The sequence below is a fragment of the Aquarana catesbeiana genome, linkage group LG11 (assembly GCF_042186555.1).
Source record: "Aquarana catesbeiana isolate 2022-GZ linkage group LG11, ASM4218655v1, whole genome shotgun sequence".
Classification (NCBI taxonomy): Eukaryota; Metazoa; Chordata; class Amphibia; order Anura; family Ranidae; genus Aquarana; species Aquarana catesbeiana.
In genome coordinates, this window is record NC_133334.1 from 34126067 (window position 1) to 34148197 (window position 22131).

The following is a 22131-nucleotide window of genomic DNA, read 5'->3' on the forward strand; positions in this document are numbered from 1 at the left end:
CACAGCCCCAGAAGGATTTGCTCCCTTAATGACCAGGCCATTCTTTGTGATTCGGCACTGCTGCGTGGTTGTGCCGAAAGACGGCTACAGCGCGGCTCTTTAAGTCTGGAAAGGTGTCCATGGACCGGCTCCCAGGACCCCGTCCCCTGCCCCCTGCAAGCTTCCTAAGGGTGTTCATCAGACCCGCTCTGTTACCGCATTATACCTTGGACACAGCTGATCACGGATCATGGTAAAAGGCCAATCATAGCGACTCTTTACTGTGTGACCAGCTGTGTTCAATTACAGCTGATCAAGTTTAAACAAAGTTGCTGGTTATTAGCAGTCCTTTCCTCACACGCTGTGTCTGTGTGAGAAAGGAGAGCTGATAACCGGCAAGACTCTCGGTACATTCCTTACACTGAAAATCAAGGTACAGATCATCAGTGCCATGATTATTAGTGCAGCTTCATCAGTGCCAATCAGTGCCCATTAGTGCAGTTTATCAGTGCCCATCAGTGCAGGCCATCAGTTCCGCCTATCAGTGGACATCAGTGCAGCCTATCAGTGCCCATCAGTGCAGCCCATCAGTTCCGCCTATCAGTGGACATCAGTGCAGCCTATCAGTGCCCATCAGTGCAGGCCATCAGTGCCGCCTATCAGTGGACATCAGTGCAGCCTATCAGTGCCCATCAGTGCAGCCCATCAGTTCCGCCTATCAGTGGACATCAGTGCAGCCTATCAGTGCCCATCAGTGCAGCCCATCAGTTCCGCCTATCAGTGGACATCAGTGCAGCCTATCAGTGCCCATCAGTGCAGCCCATCAGTTCCGCCTATCAGTGGACATCAGTGCAGCCTATCAGTGCTCATCAGTGCAGGCCATCAGTTCCGCCTATCAGTGGACATCAGTGCAGCCTATCAGTGCCCATCAGTGCCGCCTATCAGTGGACATCAGTGCAGCTTATCAGTGCCCATCAGTGCCGCCTCATCAGTGCCCATTAGCGAAGAAGAAAAATTACTTATTTGCAAAATTTTATAACAGAAACTAAGAAGAATCAGTGCAACCTCTAAGTGTCCATCAGTGCTGCCTATCAGCAGCCAATAGTGCAGTTTATCAGTGTCCATCATTGCCGCCTCATCAGTGTCCATCGGTGAAGAAGAAAAATTACTTATTTTCTAAAATTTATAACAGAAATAAAGAAAAATCAGTGCAACCTATCAATGCCCATCAGCACTGCCTATTAGTAGACAATAGTACAGCTTATCTATGCTGCCTCATCGGTGCTCATCAGTGCCCATTGGTGAAGAAAAAAAATACTTATTTGCTAAATTTTTTAACAGAAACTACGAAAAATCAGTGCAACCTATCAGTGCCCATCAGTGCTGCCTATTAATGGACAATAGTGCAGCTTATCATTGCCCATCAGTGCTGCCTCATCAGTGCCGCCTCATCAGTTCCCATTGGTGAAGAAGAAAAATTACTTATTTGCAAAGTTTTATAATATAAACTAAGAAAAATAAGTGCAACCTCTCAGTGCCCATCAGTGCTGCCTATCAGCAGGCAATAGTGCAGCTTATCAGTGCCCATCAGTGAATAAGAAAAATTACTTATTTGCTAAATTTTATAACAGAAACTAAGAAAAATCAGTGCAACCTATCAGTGTCCATAAGTGATGCCTATTAGTGGACAATAGTGCAGCTTATCAGTGCCCATCAGTGCCGCCTCATCAGTGCCGCCTCATCAGTGCCCATCAGTGCCGCCTCATCAGTGCAACCTCATCAGTGCCCATCGGTGCAGCCTCATCAGTGCAACCTCATCAGTGCCCATCGGTGCAGCCTCATCAGTGCAACCTCATCAGCGCACATCAGTGCAACCTCATCAGTGCCCATCAGAGAAGAAGAAAAATTACTTATTTGCAAAATTCTATCACAGAAATTAAAAAAAAAACATTTTTTTTTCTTCCAAACTTGGTCTCTTTTCATTTGTTTAGCGAAAAATAAAAAACCCAGTGGTGATTAAATACCATAAAAAAAAAACTTTTTCTGTCTCAAAAAAAAAAAAAAAAAATTTCATATGGGTACAGTGTTGCATGACCGCGTCAGTCAAGTGCGACAGCGACTTTGTAAAAGTGGGCATTGAAGTGGGCAATGGGGGGGGGGTTATATTTTGACTAATTGCTGGTGTTAATCTTTAAAGATAATTCAAGATTTTAGTGATTGGGTTTACATCTTCTTTAAACTGTTTCCATTGTGCAAAAAAAAAAAAAAACTCCTCGGTGTTGAAGGAAGCCCTGGCCCTCTAAGCCGCCTCAGTCTTCCGCAGTAAATTTTGACTGTTATCCTATTACCAAAGGAACTGAGAAATTATTGTCTGCTTCATAAAATGCTTGGCTTTTTTGGCCTGAAAAGTCAGGCACATCATTAGACTGAAGTCTGTGATTTAGATTATTACCGTACTTCCCAGCAAACACACTATTGACATTTGCGTTGCCACTACAAATGATGGAGGAAGGATTAAACAGCCCGGGCCAGGCGGCACACTGAGAAATGATGCCTTCCCTGCCTCCGCCTCACGGTACACAACATGTATATGTTTAATCTGGATGAAACCCTAATTCATTCTCCCTCCTTTTTATAGTTTTAATAAATAAGTTGCAGCAAGCCCCGCAGGGCCCCAAGGCCTGACCTAATTTACCAAGCCGGCTTTCAAGCTTAGTGATTGCAGGAGTAATTGTTGGATCAGGCAGCCGATACTGTGAAAATTGTCTAGTCCAAGCTGAGAGCCCATTTTTACCTTGTTTGCACTTTGCTTTGATTTATTTACCTATTTATTTTTTCACATTTATATTAAATTAAAAAAAAAAAAAGTTTTCATTTTCCAGGAAACGTTGTCAGTTTTTTTTTTTTTTAATTTTTCTGATTTCCGAGGTTGATTGGATCGTACATCAAGCAGCTCTGTGTATAGTAATCACTCACCCAGAGCCCACCCTTTTTGACGCCAATTAGAGCCTCAGGCTGTAATCATGTGCTTCTAAAAAAAAAAAAAAAAAAAACAATTGAAATCCATGAGTCCGGCGCCCTGCATGTAGATTAGGGGGCCGGCGCGTGGATTGGGGGGGGGCGGCGCAAGTACACCCCTAATGAGCGGCCACCACTGATTAACCGCTTGTCGAGCAGAGCATGCCGATTTACGTCGGCACTGGTGGGCAAAAGGACGTACAGGTACGTCCCCTTTAAGAAGAGGAGTTGCAGGCGCGTGCGCCACGGTCTCCGCGACCGCGGTTCCTGCGGACTCGGTGTCCGCCAGGTGCCCACGATCGTGTCACGGAGAGGTAGAATGGGGAGATGCTTTTGCAAACAAAGCATTTCCCCATTCTGCCTTGTGTAATGACAGAGATCACTGTCCTGTGTGTTGAAGCCCCTCCCCCCCACAGTTAGAATCACTCCCTAGGACACACTTAACCCTTTCACCGCCCCCTAGTGGTTAACCCCTTCACTACCAGTGTCATTTATACAGTACTCCAGAGGAGTCAAACACAAGGCCCGCAGGCCGAATCCGCCCTTCCAAGCCATTTCATGTGGCCCTCACACCTCTCCTGCAGCTGCAGGAGAGCTCCAGCCCTCCTCTGGTCCTCCTCCAGACCCCTACTTTCTGCTTTCAAGCAATGCATCCAGCCTCTTCCCAGCAGCAGCATAAGGAAAGGGGGTGCTGATGCGGCCCACAGTGAAATTGAGTTTGACACCCCTGCAGTAATCAATGCATTTTTATAGCACTGATTGCTGTATAAATGACAATGGTCCCAAAATAGTGTCAGAAATGTAAGATGTGTCCGCCATAATGTCGCAGTCCCGATAAAAATCGCAGATCGCCGCCATTACTAATAAAAAAATAATAATAATAATAAAAACCTCTGACATGAACAAGGGATTTTCCTCCACACAATGGCCGCTCACTGGATATTTTCTCTTTTTCAGACCATTCTCTTTAACCGGTTCCCGACCGGCGAACGCCGATGTACGTCGGCAGAATGGCATGGCAGGGCAAATGGGCGTACCTGTACGTCCATTTGAATTGCCCGCCGTGCCATTGCGTGCCCGCCGCCGGCAGTGCGCGTGCGCGCCGGCCGGGAGCTCCGTGAGTCGGGTCGCGGGTCCCGCGGACTCGATCGCCGCGGGGATACCCGCGATCGCCTCACGGAGAGGACGAACGGGGAGATGCCGTTGTAAACAGCATCTCCCCGTTCTGTCTAGTGACAAGTGTGTCACTCGATCTCTGCTCCTTGTCATCGGAGCAGAGATCAGTGACGTCACACATACAGCCCATCCCCCTACAGTTAGTAATCACTCCCTAGGACACACTTAACCTCTCCCCAACCCCTAGTGGTTAACCCCTTCACTTCCAGTGCCATTTACACAGTAATCAGTGCATTTTTAATTGCACTGATCGCTGTATAAATGACAATGGTCCCAAAAATGTGTCAAAAATGTCTGACATGTCCGCCATAATGTCGCAGTCACAATAAAAAATCGCTGATCGCCGCCATTGCTAGTAAAAAAAAAATTATTAATAAAAATGCCATAAAACTATCCCCTATTTAGTAAACGCTATAACGTTTGCGCAAACCAATTATTAAACGCTTATTGCGATTTTTTTTTTACCAAAAATATGTAGAAGAATACGATCGGCCTAAACTGAGGAAAAAAAATGTTTTTTTATATACTTTTGGGGGATATTTATTATAGCAAAATGTAAAAAATAATGCGTTTTTTTCTAAATTGTCGCTCTTATTTTGTTTATAGCGCAAAAAATAAAAATCACAGAGGTGATCAAATACCACCAAAAGAAATCTCTATTTAAAAAAGGACGTCAATTTTGTTTGGGAGCCACGTCGCACGACCGCGCAATTGTCAGTTAAAACGACGCAGTGCCGAATCTCAAAAAACGCTCTGGTCAGGAAGGGGGTAAAATCTTCTGGGGCTGAAGTGGTTAAACCCTACAGAAGGTTGTGTGTGAAAATCCCAGTAGATCAGCAGTTTTTGAAATCCTCAGACCAGCCCGTCTGGCACCAATAACCATGCCACGTTCAAAGTCACTTAAATCCCCTTTCTTCCCCATTCTGATGCTCGGTTTGAAATTCAGCAAGTCTTCTTCACCATGTCTATATGCCCTAAATGCATTGAGTTGCTGCCATGCGATTGGCTGATTAGCAATCTGTATTACCAAGCCATAGAATAGGTGTACCTAATAAAGTGGCTGGTGAGTGTATATCCTATGCAGGTGAAAGCACAAGGTGGTGGTGGGAAGATTTATAATACCTTAAGGCTGTGTTCCCACTAGTGCCAATTGGATGCGGATATTTCCCACATCCAATTCGTGTGACAGGAGATTGTGATTGGCTCTCTATGGAGAAGGTTCACATATCTCCTGGGCGGCTGCGGAGTGGCTTGCACAGGAGTTCTGTGCGCCTTTGCTTCTGTTTCAGGGCCAAATTCAGGCAAAAATTTGGCCCTGATTCGGCCCCGAAAGCCCTTACTACATACTGTACCTCCAAAAGATTAAGAACTCATCCTAGGGGCGAGCAAAAAAGGGTATTGATTTTTGAGAGTTAGCTGGGGATGTTTCACAATTTCAGAAGCCTAAACAAGGTAATAGCCTGTTAATCTGTAAAGCTTGCAGTTTAATGGTGGGTGGCTCAGCTGTCTTCCATTTGTATAACAGCGAAGGGCTTTACAGGATTAATATTGTTTCGGGAAACAAAAAAGCTTCACCCTTTGGTATTGAAACATGTTTTAAAACAACTAGACTAAGTTATTTTTACAGTTTTACAAGGTTAACCTGTTCACAATAAAAAAAAAAAAAAAAAAAAGGAAAAACTCTGATTACGAGAACAGTGTTTGTGTTAAGATGTTCTAGTCAATGCTATTCTCTGCCCACTAGACCATCAACCTTTGCATATTTTCTGACGAACGTAGTAGAAACAAATACAAACAGCCATGAACAGCAAAGAAGTGGATTGAGTCGCAAATCAGCAGAATTGGTGAACTGCAAAATTCTTGATTCACCTGCAGGGCTGTAACTGTGTGTGATGGTTCCCTATAGCAAAACCATTAAGCCCCTCCGCCTCTCTAATCTCCATTTCAAAGGCAATTCCTCTAGTGATGCAGAATATTAATTGCTTTCATGCTTTGATAGAGGTTCCCAACATGAATATACATTTATTTTGTCCAAATGTATTTGCAAATGGTACAACATATAGCCAGAGTTTGAGGACACCAGACCATCACACCTATTGTTGGACATCCCATTCCAAAACCATGGGCTATTGATATGGAGTTGTCCCTTAGGCTACAGTCTCCCCTCTTCTGAGAAGGCTTTCCAGTTTGGAGTGTGTGTGGAAATATTTGCCAAATGAGCTATTGTGAGGTCAGGTACTAATGTTAGGTGTTAAGACTAGGTGTTGAGATGATTTGAGCTTTGTGACATGGTGCTAGGGATGAGCCGAACACCCCCCCCCCCGGGTTCATCCAGAACATGCGAACAGGCAAAAAATTTGTTCGAACACGCGAACACCGTTAAAGTCTATGGGACACGAACATGCATAATCAAAAGTGCTTATTTTAAAGGCTTATATGCCAGTTATTGTCATAAAAAGTGTTTGGGGACCCGGGTCCTGCCCCAGGGGACATGTATCAATGCAAAAAGAAGTTTTAAAAACAACCGTTTTTTCGGGAGCAGTGATTTTAGTAATGCTTAAAGTGAAACAATAAAAGTGTAATATTCCTTTAAATTTCGTACCTGGGGGGTGTCTATAGTATGCCCGTAAAGGGACGCATGCTTCCCGTGTTTAGAACAGTCTGACATCAAAATGACATTTCTAAAGGAAAAAAAGTCATGTAAAACTACTATCGCTGCTATCACTACTAACTACTGCAAAACTACTATTGCTAGCGCCGGCTATAATGAATTGTCGGTCCAGTAATACACATAAAAGTTCATTAATAAAAAACGGCACGGGATTCCCCCACAGGGAACCAAAATTTTACAAAAAAAAATTGCGTGGGGGTCCCCCTAAATTCCATACCAGGCCCTTCAGGTCTGGCATGGCTATTAAGGGGAACCCCGCACCAAAATTAGAAAAAAAAATGGCGTGGGACTCCCCCTAAAAATCCATACCAGACCTGGTATGGATTTTAAGGGGAGCCAAGGACCAAAATAAAAAAAATGACATGGGGTCCCCCCAAAAATTCATACCAGACCCTATTCCGAGCATGCAACCTGGCAGGCCGCAGGAAAAGAGGGGGGGACGAGAGAGCGCCCCCCCTCCTGAACTGTACCAGGCCACATGCCCTCAACATTGGGAGGGTGCTTTGGGGTAGCCCCCCAAAGCATCTTGTCCCCATGTTGATGGGGAGAAGGGCCTCATCCCCACAACCCTTGCCCAGTGGTTGGGGGGGTCTGCGGTCGGGGGGCTTATCAGAATCTGGAAGCCCCCTTTAACAAGGGGACCCTCAGATCCCACCCCCCCCCGTGTGAATTGGTAATGGAGTACAAATGTACCCCTACCATTTCACAAAAAAAGTGTCAAAAAGGTTAAAAAAACACAAGAGACGGTTTTTGACAAGTCCTTTATTAATTTCTTCTTCTTCCATCTTCTTTCTTCTGGTCTTTCTTCAGTGATCTTCTTCTACCTCCATCTTCTTCTTCTCCATCTTCTTCTTCCTTCGCTCTTCTCGTCCCCCATATTCCCCTGGCTTCTTCTCCGCTCCGTCGCACGATCCGCCTCAGTGGGAGTCTTCCGCCGTGTGATGCTTCGGTTCTTCTGACACTTCTTATATAACGGAGGGTGGGGCTGCCCGGTGACCCCGCCCTCCTCTGACGCACTGGGACTTCACGGGGACTTCCATGTGGCTTTCCCCGTGTTGTCAGAGGGGTCACCCGTTTAAGTAACCGAACTCATGTTCAACCCGAACATAAAGCCCATCCCTACATGGTGCATTATCCTGCTGGAAGGAGCCATCAGAAGATGGGTACACTGTAGTCATAAAGGGATGGACATGGTCAGCAACAATACTCAGGTAGGCCGTGGTATTTAAACGATGCTCAATTGGTACTAAGGGACCCAAAATGTGCCAAGAAAATATCCCCAACACCATTACACCACCAGCCTGAACCGTTGATATAAGGCAGGATGGATCCATGCTTTCATGTTGTTTACGCTAAATTCTGACCCTACCATTTGAATGTCGCAGCTGAAATCGAGATGGGCATTAATGTGGAGTTGTCCCTTAGGCTACAATCTCCACTCTTCTGAGAAGGCTTTCCAGTTTGGAGTGTGTGTGCCAAAAGAGCTATTTTGAGGTCAGGTACTAATGTTAGGTGTTAAGACTTGGCTTGCAATTGATGTTCCAATTTATTCCAACCAGTAGGGTTACGTTCAGATCTCTGCTATGTTCCTTCATACCAAACTCATCAAGCCATGTCTTTATGGAGCTGGCTTTGTGCATGCTGGAACGGAAGACAGCCTTCCCTTCCACAAGGTTGGAAGTGCACAGTTGTTTAACCACTTAAGGACCACCCACCACATATATAGTGCGGCAGGGCGGCCCTATTGCACGAAACGACGCGCCAGTGCGTCGTTCCGTGCACCAGACACTGCGATGCATGGGTCCGGCAGCCACGATGTCCGCTGGCCACCCACGGTTGCTTCACAGAGAGGCAGAACTGGGATCTGCCTATGTAAACAAAGCAGATCCCCATTCTGACAGGGTAGTACAGAGAGATCGTCTGTTCCTAGTGATCAGGAACAGTGATCTTTCTCTGTAATCCCAGTCAGTCCACTCCCCCCACAGTTAGAAATCACTCCCTAGGGACACACTTAACCCTTTGATTGCCCCCTAGTGTTAACCCCTTCCCTACCAGTGTCATTTATACAGTGATCAGTGCATATTTTTAGCTCTGATCACTGTAATAATGGTCCCAAAAAAAGTGTCAAACGTGTCTGATCTCTCCGCCATAATGTCACGGTCCTGCTAAAAATCGCTGATCACCACCGTTACTAGTAAAAAAAAAAAGCCATAAATCTATCCCCTATTTTGAAGGCGCTATAACTTTTGCGCAAACCAACCAGTATACGCTTATTGAGATTTTTTTTACCAAAAATATATAGAAGAATACATATCGGCCTAAACTGATGAAGAAATTTGTTTTATTTTTATTTTTTTTTGGATATGAATTATAGCAAAAAGTAAAAAATATTGTTTTTTTTTCAAAATTGTCTGACTTTTTTTTGTTTATAGCGCAAAAAATAAAAACTGCAGAGGTGATCAAATAACTACCAAAAGAAAGCTCTATGTGTGTGAAAAAAAGGAGATTGATTTAGTCTGGGTACATTATCGCACGACCGCGCAATTGTCAGTTCAAGCAACGCAGTGCCGTATCGCAAGAAATGGCCTGGTCATTAAGGGAGTAAATCCTTCCGGGGGCTGAAGTGGTTAAAATGGCTTTATATGCTAATGTTAGGACATGTTAGCTATGCACTTGATTTAATTCTCCTGGATATGGAATGGAAAATCATTCAGCTCATACACAGTGGAATTGATGGTCAGAGGTCCACAAACTTTTGACCATATATTGTATTGCTGCCAGTGTGAATCACTATACAGGCAATACAGGCAAACAGTTCTGGGTGCCCCGGTCATTCTGGGCACCATAACAAGTGTATAGACTGTAGAGCTGCACGATTCTGGATAAAATGAGAATCACAATTTTTTTGCTTTGAATAAAGATCACAATTCTCTCACGATTCTCGGCGTAACATCATCTTTCACATTATACTAAAAAAATTGGGCTAACTTTACTGTTTATTTTTTTTTTAATTTATTGAAGTGTATTTTTTCCCAAAAAATTGCGCTTGAAGGACCGCTGCGCAAATACAGTGTGACATAAAATATTGATAACGATTTCCATTTTATCCTCTAGGGTCTCTGCTAAATATATATATATATATATATATATATATATATAATGTTTGGGGGGTTCCAAAACATTTTCTAGCAAAAAATACAGATTTTAACTTGTAAGCAACAAATGTCAAAGTAGGTTTAGTCTTTAAAGTGATTGTAAAGTCTCGTGTTTTTCCTAAAAAAAAATAAATAAACATGTTATACTTACCTCCTCTGTTACAGTGGATTTGCACAGAGCAACCCCAATCCTCCTCTTCTCGGGTCCCTCTTCTGTGATCCTGGCCCCTCCCTCCTGTTGAATGCCCCCAACAGCAAGCAGCTTGCTATGGGGGCACCCGAACTGAGTCACAGCTTCCCTGTGTCCATTTTGACACGGAGCCCTGACCCGGCCCCGCCCCTTCTCTCCCCTGATTGGCTAGCTGGCTTTGAATAACAGCAGTGGGAGCCAATGGTGTCGCTGCTGTGTCTCAGCCAATAAGGAAGGAAAATCTGGATGGCTGAGACACTTGTAGACATCACTGGACAGAGAGGGACCTCAGGAAAGTGTTAGGGGGGCTGAGGGAGGATGCTGCACACAGAAGGCAATTTATTAATGCATATGTACAAAGGTTGGGGTAGACGTGGAGTCACAAGTACTCCTGCAGAGGCACCATCCCCTAAGAGTATGCAACTGTGTTTCAAAAAAAGAATTTAGAACGGGATGGGACTTTGATTGTGCCCAAGAGGAGTATAATAAAAAATATACACATACTTAAATTTATAGAAAACTATACAAACTTTATTCATCTGCCATACGGCAACTTCTAAGAATGAACAGGTTAAAAATGAGATACAATTTTGGAATTTTGAAGTCAGGGTGTGCCAGTCCCAAACACAGTAATGAGATATGGCCTACGCATTTTGCAGAGGGTTCCGCTTCGTCAGGGCCTTGAGGGTAGCAGCACAGTAGATATCATATAAATTCCATAAACTGTGGACAGAAGACACCAGCTCAGAGAGACATAGGTTTGGCCTTTGTGCCCGTGGGGACACTCCACCGCACCACAGTGGGGGAAAAATGGCGGGGCAGAGGCCCCCTGAGTATATGCTGTAAATACTTCTGATGGGAAAACCGAAAATGCACTAAATATCACCTCTTTCATGTGAGGGACATGGAGGAGAAACAATCATTTGAAACATCACAGATCTCCCCTTTGAGGTTTAACCTACGGACTTTCTTTAAAGTCTGTCTGCACATATTCCACCTTTTCCAAATTCAATCTATCTGATTAGCTGATATTTAGTGCATTTTCGGTTTTCCCATCAGAATTATTTACAGTTTACAGCATATACTCTGGGGGCTTCTCCTCCGCCATTTTTCCTCCACCATGGTGCAGTGGAGTGTCCCCACGGGTACAAAGGCCAAACCTATGTCTCTCTGAGCCGGTGTTCTCCATCCACAGTTTATGGAATTTATGTGATATCTACTGTGCTGCTACCCTCAAGGCCCAGACGAAGCGGAACTGTCCGCAAAACGCGGAGGCCATTTCTCCTTTACTGTGTTTGCGACTGGCACACCCTGACTTCAAAATTCAAAAATTGTATCTCATTTTTAACCTGTTCATTCTTAGAAGATATTGCCGTATGGCAGATGAATAAAGTTTGTATAGTTTTCTATAAATTTAAGTATGTGTATATTTTTTATTATACTCCTCTGGGGCACAATCAAAGTCCCATCCTGTTCTAAAATCCTTTTTTGAAACACAGTTGCATTATCTTAATCTTGACCTCAACCCAATAGAACACCTTTGGGATTATTTGAGAGGAGACTGCGAGCCAGGCCTTCTCGTCCACATCAGTGCCTGACCTCTCAAATGCCCTTCTGAAGGAATGGTCAAACATTCCCATAGACACACTCCTAAACCTCGTGGACAACCTTCCCAGAAGAGTTGAAGCTGTTATAGCTGCAAAGGGTGGGCCAACTCAATATCAAACCCTATGGACTAAGACTGGGATGCCATTAAAGTTCATGTGCATGTAAAGGCAGGTGTCCCAATACTTTTGGTATTATAGTGTATGTAATGCAGTATTCAGAGTCCATTCAAAGAGCCCATTTAGATAGCATTTACTACCCCACTGATGTTGCACAATTATAAAAAAAGAAAAAAACACAAGACCATCCAGTTCAACCAAAGGCAGGAGTCACAATACTTTTGGTAATATAGTGTAAGTTCCTACTGACACCATTGATTTTTTTAATTATCTCTAAGAGGGTAATTATTCCCAATGACTACAAGTGTAAGGAGCATTCTTCTCAATGACTACAAGTGTAAGGAACATTCTTCCCAATGACTACAAGCATAGGGAGCATTCTTCCCAATGACTACAAGTGTAAGGAGCATTCTTCCCAATGACTACAAGTATAAGGAGCATTCTTCTCAATGACTACAAGTGTAAGGAACATTCTTCCCAATGACTACAAGCATAGGGAGCATTCTTCCCAATGACTACAAGTGTAAGGAGCATTCTTCCCAATGACTACAAGTATAAGGAGCATTCTTCCCAATGACTACAAGCATAGGGAGCATTCTTCCCAATGACTAAAAGGGTAATGCCGCGTACACACGGGCGGACTTTTCAACTGACTTTCCGACGGACTTTCGAATGAACGGACTTGCCTACACACGATCAACCAAAGTCCGACGGATTCGTCCATGATGACGTACACCAGACTAAAATAAGGAAGTTCATAGCCAGTAGCCAATAGCTGCCCTAGCGTTGGTTTTTGTCCGTCGGACTAGCATACAGATGAGCGGACTTTTCGACCGGAACTCGAGTCCGTCGGAAAGATTTGAAACATGTTTTATTTCTAGGACTGTTGGACTTTTGGGAAAAAAAAGTCCGCTAGAGCCCCGAGGAGCCCTCAAATTGTTCGACGGGGTCCGGTCTGCTGAACCTAGTCCGTTGAAAAGTCCGCTCGTGTGTACGCAGCATAAGGAGTTTCTTCCCAATGACTACAAGTATAAGGAGCTTCTTCCCAATAACCACAAGTATAAGGAGCATTCTTCCCAATGACCACAAGTATAAGGAGCATTCTTCCCAATGACCACAAGTATAAGGAGCATTCTTCCCAATGACTACAAGTGTAAGGAACATTCTTCCCAATGACTACAAGTGTAGGGAACATTCTTCCCAATGACTACAAGTGTAAGGAGCATTCTTCCCAATGACTACAAGTGTAAGGAGCATTCTTCCCAATGACTACAAGTGTAGGGAGCATTCTTCCCAAATGACCACAAGTGTAAGGAGCATTCTTCCCAATGACTACAAGTGTAGGGAACATTCTTCCCAATGACTACAAGTGTAAGGAACATTCTCCCCAATGACTACAAGTGTAGCGAACATTCTTCCCAATGACTACAAGTGTAGGGAGCATTCTTCCCAATGACTACAAGTGTAAGGAATATTCTTCCCAATGACTACAAGTGTAAGGAGCATTCTTCCCAATGACTACAAGTGTAAGGAGCATTCTTCCCAATGACTACAAGTGTAAGGAGCATTCTTCCCAATGACTACAAGTGTAAGGAGCATTCTTCCCAATGACTACAAGTGTAGGGAACATTCTTCCCAATGACTACAAGTGTAAGGAACATTCTTCCCAATGACTACAAGTGTAGGGAGCATTCTTCCCAATGACTACAAGTGTAAGGAATATTCTTCCCAATGACTACAAGTGTAAGGAGCATTCTTCCCAATGACTACAAGTGTAAGGAGCATTCTTCCCAATGACTACAAGTGTAAGGAGCATTCTTGCCAATGACTACAAGTGTAAGGAGCATTCTTCCCAATGACTACAAGTGTAGGGAACATTCTTCCCAATGACTACAAGTGTAGGGAGCATTCTTCCCAATGACTACAAGTGTAAGGAGCATTCTTCCCAATGACCACAAGTGTAAGGAACATTCTTCCCAATGACTACAAGTGTAAGGAGCATTGTTCCCAATGACTACAAGTGTAAGGAATATTCTTCCCAATGACTACAAGTATAAGGAACATTCTTCCCGATGACTACAGGTTTAAGGATCATTCTTCCTACTGGCCATCTCACTAATGTATCATGAGTTGTAGTTGTCGTATTTTTTTATCAGGAGTTCCCTGGGACCGAAAAAAATTATATTTCAAGGATTCCTCTGTTGAAAATCTTGACAAAGGCTGCTCTAAGCAGTCTGCAGTGGGACGCTGTCCCTGGTGCTGAAAGCTGCTCTCCCATTGACTCCATGCATGCTAATGCCTTGCTGTAGGATGAGCAGAGATGATGTTGCTGAGGGTTGAGTGTGGTCCCTCTAATGACTACAGCACATACCTCTGCCTCTTGCAGAGCCTCCCTTTTCTCAGACTCCTAAATGATTTAGCACCTCCTCTCTGTCCCTGCTGAAGCCAGCAACACAGCTGCTTCTGCTTCTGCCATAGGGAAGCGCTTGTGAATTCACTGGGAGACTCACATTTGGGAAGAGGATCTGCAACCCCCTTATAGACTTTGCCATTCAGGCATTGCAATCCTATCCCCCCCCACCCCCCCACACACCCTTCCCTCCTCTCTCCAACTCCCCTCCATCCTTAAAGCTCTATGTAGCACCGTGGAGAACTGGGGAAATGCAGTAGCATAGGATGCAGCCAGAGCCAAAGGCTGATGGAAGAGAGGGAAAGAGAGAAGGCACCAAAAAAAGAAAAAAGATTTGATGTTTCAGCAATGGAAAGCCCATTAACCCTGCACTGGGCAGGGGTGGCACCTGGGTGCTGAGTGAGGTCCCCCCCCCCCCCCAAACCCCCCACCTCCTTGCAAAGGCTGACTTGGTTAATCTGATGCAATGCTGGATGTACGAGTGCATGGGAGATTCCTTGGATTTTCTGTCTGTTAAACACACTGTTGGAGGTGGCCATGCCATCTGCAGGAGCCTGTGCCATAGATTCTCCAATTTGCTAGCCAGGCATTGATCTACCACCCTCACCCAGACAAATGTTGGCCAAGCTGTTCTGATTGGGATGTCCTTTTGCTTGCATCCTCTCTCTTTCATTTTTTTTTTTTTTTTTTTTGGTACTCATTTTATTCTTCACTTGCTGGATGAACTAAAGGTGGGAAATTCCTGATTCCTTTAATGCAACTAGATTGTAATTTTTTTTTTTTTTTTTTTTTACTGGCTATTCCATGTGACTTACAAAACTGCATAGAGTGATGGAAGAGCATACATTCCCATAGACAAGCCGGATCGATAGCTTATCAAATGGGTAAGTCGTGTATTTTTTTTTTTTTTTCAGCAAATGACATTTGTATTATTCCTTTGGGGAGGCTGTTTTGCTGCCGTTACCATATTATATCAAAAACTAAGACACCAGTGGATTTGTCTGTTGCCCTCAATGGTTACAGTTAGGCAGCCAATCTTGGCTTCCCTTTTCCCCTTAGGTTTTTTTTTTTTTTTTTTTTTTTCCTAGGCTTGCAAAGTGTGTGTATCTGATTTATTTATTTATTATATATGTGCATGAAAGAAAAAAAAAATTATTCCCAGCAGCTGTTAAGCCCCGTCTGCTGTGACTCACCGTGTCCAGTGCGTCTGAACTAAAACACATCGTCTCGTTGGGATTGCGATGAGAAACGGGGGAATATTTAATAAGCAAAATCCATACTTGTTTGCTAGATCCTATGATCTCTGCTGGTATCCATGTTCCACATTATTCTAAATACTCTATCCTTTTCCTCCAATGGGCTTGGCTACCTAAAGATGAGTGTGTGTGCTATCTCCATGCACAATGTTAAAAGCGATCGTTTATCCTTTATCCTTTTTTTTTTTTTTTTTTTGGCAATTCTGAACCTGTGGGCTTGTTTTAAACATCATACAAAGAACAATGGTTAGGAACAACCCAACTACTCGGAAATCAGTTCTCACCAGTCGGTCCAGTCCAAGCAGCTGCAAGTGGATCTGATTGAAGGCTTTGAGGCTTATTTAATGGGCAAGAAAGCAAAATGCCGTAACCCATTCTGTCCGGTGAATGACCATCATTCGTTTTTTACGTATTGCTTTGTGTTTAATTCATCTTTTTTTTATTATTATTTTTTTTCATACCGGTATATCTTTGCACTGAACTCTAGACAGATTAAAAGACAGACAGGTTTTTAATCATTAAATTTAAAATGTAAGTCCCTGCCTTTTGCAGTTCCTGTACAGCAGGACTGGAGTGTGAGAGGAAGAAGCAGCACAAGAAGCCAATCAGTTCTTGTGCTTACAAGAAGCATACTGAGTTAAGGGAAGAGCAGAGTGATGGAGACATGAGCTCACCACAGTGCTGCTTCTCCTTTTACTGCCCAGTCACAGGCTGGGACGACCAATCAATTCGTCGGAAGCAAGCGTGATTTTGACCTGCCTTTTGCAGTCTCTATACAGCAGGGCTGAACGGTGAAAGGCAGAAGCAGTACAAGGAGCCAATCAGTTCATGTGCTTACAAGAAGCATACTGAGTTAAGAGGAGAGCAGAGTAATGGAGAGATGGGCCCATCGCTGTGCTGCTTCTCCATTCACTGCCCAGTCACAGGCTGGGACGAGTCTGGGATGACCAATCAATTCATCAGAAGCAAGCTGATTTTGACCTGCCTTTTGCAGTCTCTATACAGCAGGGCTGGAGCGTGAAAGGCAGAAGCAGCACAAGGAGCCAATCAGTTCATGTGCTTACAAGAAGCATACCGAGTTAAGAGGAGAGCAGAGTGATGGAGAGATGGGCTAATCGCTGAGCTGCTTGTCCTTTCACTGCCCAGTCAAAGGCTGGGGTGGTTCTGGGATGACCAACCAATTCATCAGAAACATGCTGACAGGAGGAGAGAGCACAGTGATGGAGAGATGAGCTCACCAGTGTACTGCTTCTCCTTTCACTGCTCAGTCACAGGCCGGGGCGGGTCTGGGGTAATCAATCAATTCATCAGAAACATGCTGACAGGAGGAGAGAGCACAGTAATGGAGAGATGAGCTCACCACAGCGCTGCTTCTCCTTTCACTGGCCAGTCACAGGCTGGGATAGGTCTGGGATGACCAATCAATTCATCAGAAGTCTGCTAACAGGAGGAGAGAACACAGTGAATGAGAGATGAACTCATGACAGTACTGCTTCTCTTTTCACTGGCAAGTCACAGGTTGGGACGGGTCTGGGAGGACCAATCAATTCTTTAGAAGCATGCTACCAGGAGGGGAGAACACAGTGAATGAGATGAACTCATGACAGTGCTGCTTCTCCTTTCACTGGCTAGTCACAGGTTGGGGCAAGTCCGGGATGACCTGTGCTCAGAGGAAGTGGGTTGAATGATGTTGGTCATCAGACTGAGGGCATCTAGTAGCAGAAAAAATGACTTTGGGGGAAATCCGTAAATTGCAAGTGAACGTTATAGAAAAATCTGGCCAGTTAAAGGCTGGGGGTGAGCCTGGGATGACATGGGCTCAGAGGCAGTGGGTTGCATGATACCGTCATCAGAATGAACATTGCAGCGAAAGCTGGTTTTGTTTTTTTATCTTTTTAATGGTCTATTTAATTTTTATTTTGACATTTTTGGCTTTTTTTAAGCCTTGGAGAAGGCCAGTGTCTTTAGGATACCCCACCTTGTCATCTTGAATCTAGGCTCCCCTGCCTTATGGCTCACTAGTCTTCATTTCTTTTATCACCTTGTAGCCTCAAGTTTACTGCGGCTTGGCGGTAATATTGTAAGTGAGACAAGGAATTAATACAAAGCTACACCATGATTAAAAATAGCTGGTGTAGCTGGAATGATAGTTATGGGTGCTTTGAGGGGAATGGATGTAGGAGGGGTCTGCGTAGGAAAAAAAAAAAAAGGCTTCAGGTTGGGCGTGCAAGGAGTTAATTAAAAGACTCGAAATTAATTAATGTGTTTCTTAAATGAGAAGCCTGCAGCAGCATCTCAATCCCTTTTTGCTTTGTGTCCTCCCCTTCCTGCTCAGTACTTAGTGTAATAAGATGAAGGACAATATCACCCTTCACTCTTGCAGATCTGTCCTTTTGGCTGGAAGGCAAATAACATAAAAAAAAAATAAAATAAGTCAAGCACTAATGTACTATTTCTAAACCTCCCCATCCTCATGCCTTACAGTCCTATACAACTGCCTATTAATTCCCCTTGCTCTGGTGTTTTATGGGTTTTTATAGTAGAGCAAGCCAGCCTTCGGTAGAGACACGGCTTTTAAGGAAATTACATGGCAGCCTCCTTGGTTCATATACCTAGGCTATTTAATTTAGCAAAAGAGCATTTCATTGTGTCATTGCCCGATTAGCTTTGTAGAGTCCTCTTGGGGCCGCAGTGCTTATATGTTGTTGCAAGGAAAGCGTAGCATGCTCATAGTATACAACCCACCGCACACAACAAACCATGTTTTTTTTGCACCAGCCTGCTCTGTGCAGCACAAGCGTGATGATTATTCACCTAGGAAACTGCAACCGCTGCCTTTCCCTAAGCACATATTACATTAACAAGCAGATAGATGCTCTTTAAATAATGGTTTGCTCTGCTGCAGTCACGGTTTGTCGGTTGAGTGTATGTGTGTATGTGTCACACTATTGGCATCCCGCATTGTGGACAGGGCAGCTCGGGGGGATTAGTGGTTAGCACTCATGCCTTGCAGCACTGGGGTGCTTGGTTGGAAAGCCAACCAAGGCACTGTCTGTATGGGTTTTACATGTTCTCCCGGTGCTTGCGTAGGTTCCCTCTCACACATGCTGGTAGGCTAATTGGCTCCTGTCTAAGTTGGCACTAGTACGTGAGACAGGGACCTTAGATTGTAAGCTCTTGAGGGCAGGGACCGACGTGAAGGGTGTAGTGCTATGTAAGTTGTTGGTGCTATAAAAATACCTAAAATTAATGGAGTGTCTGCTGCCAATGTAAACCCTTGACTTGTGTGCACTGGGATCCTTGGTTGGAAACCCAACCAGGACACTGTCTGTATGAGGTTTGCATGCTCTCCCTGTGCTTGTATGGCCCCCCCACACACACACACATGCTGGTAGGTCAATTGGCTCCTGTCTAAGTTGGCACTAGTATGTGAGATGGGGGCCTTCGATTGTATGCTCTTGAGGGCAGGGACTGGTGTGAATGTACAATAGGTGTAGTGCTGTGTAAATTGTCAGTGCTATATAAATACCTGGAGTGTCAGGGTTGTCTGATGCCAATGCAAACCCTTGACTTATGTGCACTGGGGTCCTTGGTTGGAAACCCAACCAGGACACTACCTGTATCTGTATGGGGTTTGCATGTTCTCCCTGTGCTTGCGTAGGTTTCTCCCCACACATGCTCGTAGGCTAATTGGCTTCTGTGTAAGTTGGCACTACTATGTGAGAAGATAGGGACCTTCGATTGTAAGCCCTTGAGGGCAGGGACTGATGTGAATGTACAATATATGTAATGCTGTGTAAATAGTTGGTGCTGTATAAAATACCTGGAGTGTCAGGGTTGTCTGTTGCCAATGCAAGCCCTTGACTTGGGCGTATTGGGGTCCTTTGTCGGAAACCCAACACTATCTGTGTGGGGTTTTCATGTTCTCGCTGTGCTTGCGTGGGTTTCCTCCCACACTTCAAACACATGCTGGTAGGTTATTAGGCTCCTGTCTATATTGCTACTAGTATGCGAACTAGGGACCTTAGATTGTAATCTCCTTAAGGGCAGGGACTTGAGGGACAATATGTAAAGAGCTACATAAATTGTCGGCACTATATAAATACCTAAAATAAATAGAGTGTCAGGGTTGTCTGATGCCAATGTAAACCCTCGACTTGTGTGCACTGAGATCCTTGGTTGGAAACCCAACCAGTACACTATCTTTATGGAGCTTGCATGCTCTCCCTGTGCTTGGGTGGGTTCCCTCCCACACATGCTGGTAGGTTAATTGTCTCCTGTCTAAGTTGGCACTAGTATGTGAAATTGGGACCTTCAATTGTAAGATTTTGAGGGCAGGGATTGATGTGAATGTAGACTATGTAAAGAGCTACGTAAATTGTTGGTGCTATATAAATAGCTAATGTAAATGGTGTGCACTGGGTTCTTTGGTTGGAAACCCAACCAGGGCGCTATTCGTATGGGGTTTGCATGTTCTCCCTGTGTTTGCGTGGGTTTTCTCCCACACGCCAAAGACATGCTGGTAGATTAATTGGCTCCTGTCTAGATTGCTAGTAGTATGTGTAATAGGGACCTTAGATTGTAAGTTCATTGAGGGCAGGGACTGATGTGAATCTACAATAGATAAAGAGCTACCTAAATTGTTGGTGCTATATAAATAATGTGTCAGGGTTATCTGATGCCAGTGTAAACCATTGACTTGTTTGCGCTGGGGTCCTTGGTTGGAAACCCAACCAGGACACCATCTTCATAGAGTTTGCATGCTCTCTCTGTGCTTGCATGGGTTTCCCCCCAGGAGGTTAATTGGCTTCTGTTTAGGTTGGCACTAGATTGTAAGCTCTTGAGAGCAGAGATTGATGTGAATGTACACATGTGATGTAAAGAGCTACATAAATTGTTGGTGCTATATATATATATATATATATATATATATATATATATATATATACTGTATACCTAATGTAAATGGAGGGTCAGGGTTGTCTGACGCCAATATAAACCCTTGACTTGTTTGCACTGGGGTCCTTGGTTGGAATCCCAACCAGGACACCATCTTCATGGAGTTTTCATGCTCTCCCTTTGCTTGCGTGGGTTTCCTCCCACAGATGCTGAAGGTTAATTAGCTCCTGTTTAGGTTGGCACTAGACTGTGAGATGGGGACCTTAGATTGTAAGATGTGAATGTACTAATAGTTGCAGTGCTGTGTAAATACCTAAAATAACTGGAGAGTCAGGGTTATCTGATGCTAGTGTAAACCCTTAACTTGTGTGCACTGGGTTCCTTGGTTGGAAACCCAACCAGGACACTATCTGTATGGGGTTTGCATGCTCTACCTGTGCTTGCATGGTTTTCCTCCCACACATGCTGGAGGTTAATTGACTCCTGTCCAAATTGGCTTTAGTATGTGAGTTAGGAACCTCAGAGTGTTAGCACCTTGAGGGCAGGGATTGATGCGAATGTACAATATATGTAAAGCACTGCATGAATTGTAAATGCTATATAAATACCTAAAATAAATGGAGTGTCAGGATTGTCTGACGCCAATGTAAGACTTTGACTTGTGTGCTCGCCAATGTTGCAAATTTTTAAATCTGTCAAAGGCTGATACTGTAGCTTTGGTAATCCACTTCAGATTGACTATCCAAAAAAAATACATTGGATGTAGGTTTGTCCTAGTAAATGCTCTTGGAATTGTTTTATTTTTTATTTTTTTTTGGAGTGGGGAAGAACATAAAAGTGTGTATGATTGCCCAGCAAGGCTGATATAATAAGAGGAATGTAATAGCAAAGGGAAGTAACGAGCAGCAACCAACTAGACCTTCTCATTCATTGTTCTGGTTGGTGTAAAAGGAAAGGATGTGACCTCTGATTGGTTGGCTCACTTTGCACTGCTTTATTCAACATGGTCCATGTGCTCATTATTCGGCACCTGAAAAGTTGTGGATTTTGGTGCAGAATATAACATAACCGACATAACTGGAACTGACTAGAGGCACTTATGTGTGTATGTATGTATGTGAGATAAGGACCTTCGATTCTAAGCTCCTTGGGGGCAGGGACTTATATTTAAAGTGTTGCGTAAATTGTTGGCGCTACATAAATACCAGTCATAAATTAGATGGAACACATTTTGTTAGTTTGCTTTAACCAGTCCATTGATTGCTGGCGGCTGTGAAAATACAAATGTTAGCATGTCCCATCGTGGCTCCAGAGTTAATAAAGTTGTGTCATTTTTTGTAAAGTTCATGGAATATGTAAAAAAAAAAGAATAAGAATAAAAAAAACTTAAGAATTACATAATTAATATTTACGTAAGCGTGTATTAAATTAATATTTGATTGTATGTGTGTGTGCTTATGCATAGAATTGGGGTAGACAGAAATGGAGAGATAGATGTATATGAGAGAGAGAGAGAGAGAGAGAGAGAGAGAGAGAGAGAGAGAGATGTATAAGAGAAAGAGAGAGATGAGAGAGAGAGAGAGAGAGATGTATATGAGAGAGAGAGAGAGAGAGCTATATGAGAGAGAGAGAGATGTATATGAGAGAGAGAGG

General features: G+C 43.8%; 1 protein-coding gene across 5 annotated transcripts in view; it reads left to right on the forward strand.

Annotated features, from left to right (window-relative positions):
- Positions 1–14424: 14424 nt before the first annotated feature.
- The window catches only part of LRRC4C (leucine rich repeat containing 4C), a 1257118-nt gene continuing 1249411 nt past the window's right edge, over positions 14425–22131 (forward strand). For 4 of the 5 annotated variants that reach the window (XM_073604174.1, XM_073604175.1, XM_073604172.1 and 1 more), the window contains exon 1: positions 14464–15207. The gene's annotated coding sequence lies outside the window, so the exon portion shown is untranslated. Of the gene's footprint in view, positions 15208–22131 lie in introns of all 5 variants that reach the window. The other variant, XR_012236485.1, reaches the window with a different exon arrangement.